The following is a 5,219-nucleotide window of genomic DNA, read 5'->3' as shown; positions in this document are numbered from 1 at the left end:
GCATTGCATTCATAAAGCATGAGCACACAAAACTGTGAATTCCAAGATAATGTTATGTTGGGTTGATCTGAAATAATAATAACCTGAATTGTTTTTTATTTTTGATAATCCTATGCATTGTTATTCAATTCATTTTATCTATTGTTTGCATTGGTTTTCTTGTGAACTCATATTGCGCTTTTTAAGCTCACTCCCTCATTATTTCCATCTTTACAGATAACTTACCAGGTTAGGATGCAGACCCCGTATCGGAAGGGTCTCGACTTAGAATATTTTTTATTATTGAAAGGATTGTAGTTTTATTTTCCACATTTTCTATTATTCAAAAGACTATATTGTTTTATGAATAAACTGTGACGTGAGACTTAGGTCTTGGTTTTAATTATTTATGCATGAAATATAGTTTTAATTAAAACTAAGTTAAATATTAGTTTTTCCCTACTAGGTTATAATTAAAATTTGAGCAATAAATAAATAGAAATTAACTAAGTTTTCAAAGGTAATCACTGTTACAAAAAAAAAACTATTAAACTTAATTGATTTTTTTAACTCATGAGTTTTTCTGAAATAGGCTAAGTTTTCTTTTAAGCTAAACAAATATTTTAAAATGACTGTTTTATAAACCCCAGTTACTTATTGGGCTATTTCAATGGCCAATGTAATCTTCTGAATTCGGGCCTAATGTCTTGGTCGAGTTGGAAAGGTTACATTTAGAGTTTTATAAATTCATAGAGTTACATATAGATAATTATATAAATTGAACTTCTTAAAAGAAATCAAATCAAATTTCGAAAGAAGCTGATTACACTAACTTAGGTTACCATGAATGAAGTAATGATTATAACCATCCTTTATGATGAAAAGAAGGAGATCATCCCTAAGCAAATATTAAGTAGCCATTGATTCTAATGATTCTTAAACCAAAAAATTAAATTTCAATGCTTGGATCTCAACAAAAATTTGACACAAATTAAGAACATATTAATCATCCTTGTATGCATGGTCAACTTTAGCATCATAGTAAAAAAATTCATCTTTAACTGAAAAATTATCCTCCATTTCATCATTTTGGGATAACGAAATTTGTCTCAATATTGTTTCTCTTTTTTAATGGATGCTTTGATAAAGTTTTACTAGATGGTTGAACATACGATAGGTACGTACCCGATACATTTTCATACCACATTGGTAGCATGAATTTTCAATAACCTTCGAATATTTTTATCACCATTTTCTTGTTTTTCTTTATTATTCTTTTTCTAGCGGTTAGAAGTACCACTATTATAACCACCATGATAATAATTATTAATATGTCTCCAACCACATCTTTAATTACAATGACAACCACGATCTCTATATTTTGATTTTTCATAACTATTATGCATTGTTACATTCACTTCAGGAAATTGAGCCTTTTTCACTAGAAGGCATGGGATCATTTCAAATATTTTTAAAGTTTTTTTTCACAATATTGCTGCTACAGGAGTACATTAGATATTTCAATCATAACAAACTTTAGAGAATATTATAATTTTCTAATAGTCAAATCATTCTTTCAAATTATTACGCAATTCAAGAGTGCAATGAGATATTTCAATTTTAATCCTTCATGTAGATGATGTTGGACAAAAACAACAGTTTTTGTTGTCTATATAAAAAGTCAAATTTGTTTATACTCACAAATCATGTGTGGCTCTATTAGAAATAATCTAATAGGCAATTTAGTACATTTGGTAAAGGTCACCAAATAAAATAATATTTTAAAATGGCTAGTATTTTTAATCATATCAATGACATATGTTATGAAAGATATACATATTTTAGCAAAAATATTCAAGTTGTTGATACTTCAATCTTATTTAAAGTCTTAGATCATAAACAAGCATACTATGAAATATATAAAACATAAATTCATGCTTAAATACGAAAAAAAATGAGCATAATTTTAACTTTTTTTCATTAAGAATATTAAAACCTCAAAATCTTTCAAGCATTCAAAGAAAATGTAAACTCCCAAACTCGACTTATTCATTATGATTGAATTGTGAAGGTCATGTCAGACAACCAAAACAACAAGACTACACTATCGTTGGTTAAAAACCTTACAAACACACTCTTTTAATAAAATTGAAATCACCTTTGTTAATTTGGGAAAACATTCATTAATTAGCCCAATCTTTATTAATTCAAGTTAGTACTATTGGTGTGCTTTAACAAAAACTCTTTACCCATATTTGCTTTTGAAAAAATAACTTTATTTAACTTAATAGTAGTGGAAAAACAAAATCGATTTAAAAACTCAATTATTAATTAAGCCAAGTAACATGCTTAATCCATTTTTAGTATATAATAAAAAATCAATCTCATGTACGAAACTATGAATGCATGAAAAATCCCCAAAACAAAAACAGTCCCAAACCACAGTTCAAATAACTTTAGAATCCAAAAACCGAATAAATTTAGGGAATTTTGAATAAAATAAAAATGAAAATAATAGTTTGAAATAGGGTCTAAATTCCGTCGTACGTCTGCATCCCAAACCCGCTCCTAATTCCGTTCATTACTTGAGAAGTTGAGGTAATGAGGTGAGCTTAACAAGCTCAGTGTGAGTCTAACAAATAAGCATTTAGCATACATCCAAGCATTTTCACAAGAACAAATTTTATTTTTATTTTATTACATGAATCCAAATATCAGAATCAAACAACTCTAGCAATATTTTAATGAACCATGATCATGACACAATGCACATGAGAGTTCCTACCCCAACCATCCCCTACACACCACAAGTTCCCAGAACTCGTCTGCCAAACTCCAACGAATGCGAGCAAAGCTCGATGTGGTAAAACCACCAAATAATCATAAATACAGAAAATCTACTGAATAATGAATAATATGATAAAATCGCCAATCTCTTCAGTACTCTAGGTGCTATATATTGATCACAAATAAATGTGGACTTAATATGCCACTGGTACTCCACAAAACTCCTCCGTCAACCATAATGATAACCCACCCCAATGCACATGTAATATGTCATACAATCTCATACATAGTCATAATTCAATACTTTCTCAATTTATTGACATGCTCAACATGCCCTCGAATTATCAAATACTTTCAGTGAACAGGATTGTGGATCCCACTTTCGATTTACCATTAAGGTGGTATCATTCAACAAATCACAATTTCACATATTCTTACAAAAATTTTCTGTGTACATGTATAGCAATCTTTCAAACATTTCATAGCAAATTACTTGTGCAAATATATCATGCATAAGCCTCATTTTTCATTTAGAATCATGCTATACATACAACCAATCATACATCAAATTAAATAATATTTTGAAAATAATATCAACCATGCAATCATTTAGTCAAACTAGCAACTTTCTAACATGCCAAATAGTTAGGGCTCAAAACGTACTTGGTTCGGCCACTTACAAATTTAATTACTTAGCTATTTAGCCAAGCCCAATCAGAAAGCTAAATAATCAAGTATATCATTAAAATCATTATTAACATTCAATTTTTTTAGTTAGGACCCATACCTTATTTTTCGCACTTCTGTAACACACTTGTAATTGTGGCGATTTCTCTAATAATTTTTAAAATTAAATTAAACTAAAAATCAGTATTAAACTCGATTATTACACCTCCTAAATAGCTCTCAAATACCCACTTATGGGTTCAATCCGATGTTTACAATTATAACTATTTTTTGAATCCAAACTATACACTGATTTGATGCGAACCGTACGCGCGAACGTCTTTCAACTTCATGTTGGTTTGGGGCATTTAAGTCGGCACCTAACACATTTAAATAATTTAAAATTAGTAGTTAATGCAAAAGTAAAAATATTTATTTGATCAATTAAGAATCTTTCCCCAATATCTAAACCAAAACTATAAACTAGCTTACAATCAACCATACATACGCTTCCTGAATTGTCAATCTAAATTGTCGATTGATCAAGATTTATTTTCCCTAATTAACACATAATTAAAGGCTGATTAGGAAGAGTTCAAGAAACCAAAGATAATGCTGAAAAAAGATGGGAAAACTTAAAGAAGCAACAACCCCCTTCTTGCCCATAGAAGTACGTACCACCACCAATGGTGGGCAAATTGGGTCTGATTTAAAACCACCTTTAAGATCACTTAGAAAGCTGAAAAAATTTCTTTTTAAATATTTAAAAATCCCTCAAATTTTAGATCTAGAAGTTTTCATTTTTAACTCACAATATTCATCAAGAAATTGAGAGAAATGAACTTACACAAACTAGGTGATAGGGGTGCAATGGCACTTCTTGGCAAGAATGAGAATCGATCTTGGAGGTCCAATTTCAGATTTGGTGCTGGAAAATTAAGGGGAAAATGGAAGCAATGTTTTGAGGAAGATGATTCAAGATATTGTGGCAAAAAGAAAAGAAAAAAAAGATGGTGATGTAAGGGTTTGGGCGACGAAAATAAGGAAGGGAGAAAGAAAAATTGGAAAGAGAGGAGGAAAAGAGAAGGGAGGAACGGCTAGGGTGGAGAAAATGGGATTAAAGCTGATCAATTTGTTTAAAAATAATATTTATACCTAGGTCTATAAGGGTATGGACGACACACACATTAATAAAACAAGGTATATTGCAAAATTTAATTATTTTGCGATAGAAAGGATTCAAACTTGGGACCTTAATTTAACTATCATGCTTTCATAATTATCAATCAACCCTTGTATTATTCCATTATTTTTGAAATAATTTTGCATTCTCATTAATCTAAAATTTGGGATGTTACAGAAAATCACATACCTTGGGATTGTTGCTTTAACAATGACATTATACATCTAGATTACTTTTTCTCCTACGGAATATTGAAAACTATCGACCAAACTCATGCTAATAACGCATTATGAAATAATTAAAGGAAATAACAAACTAAAGAGAAAAAATCAAAACAAAGAGGTAATACAATAGAAAGATAAAGAAGAGAACTTTTTATTTCATTCATTGTGTATATAAACAAGCCTTGTACATGCCTCTATTTATAGACCTTTTAACATGACGCAATCCCATAAGTTACAAAGAATAAATAAATGTTTAATTACAATATAAAACTCTCATAATTCTATTGGGGTTTACTACAATGACAGTTACAACTTTGAGAGTTATGGACATCCATAATAAAGTAATATTTATAACAATTTTTTATAATTACTAGAAATTT

General features: G+C 29.5%; 1 long non-coding RNA gene across 1 annotated transcript; it reads right to left on the bottom strand.

The window, feature by feature from the left end:
* Nucleotides 1-3,595: 3,595 nt before the first annotated feature.
* LOC128283681 (uncharacterized) lies at nt 3,596-5,006 on the bottom strand. The gene is made up of 2 exons (XR_008274087.1): nt 4,280-5,006; nt 3,596-3,812 (listed from the first exon to the last, which is right to left on the bottom strand). It is a non-coding gene; the product is annotated as an uncharacterized LOC128283681 (long non-coding RNA).
* Between the last annotated feature and the right edge of the window lie 213 nt (nt 5,007-5,219).

This window comes from Gossypium arboreum, chromosome 2 (assembly GCF_025698485.1).
Source record: "Gossypium arboreum isolate Shixiya-1 chromosome 2, ASM2569848v2, whole genome shotgun sequence".
Taxonomy (NCBI): domain Eukaryota; kingdom Viridiplantae; phylum Streptophyta; class Magnoliopsida; order Malvales; family Malvaceae; genus Gossypium; species Gossypium arboreum.
Note: the sequence above shows the minus strand (reverse complement) of the source record. Positions and strands in the feature narration are given on the sequence as shown.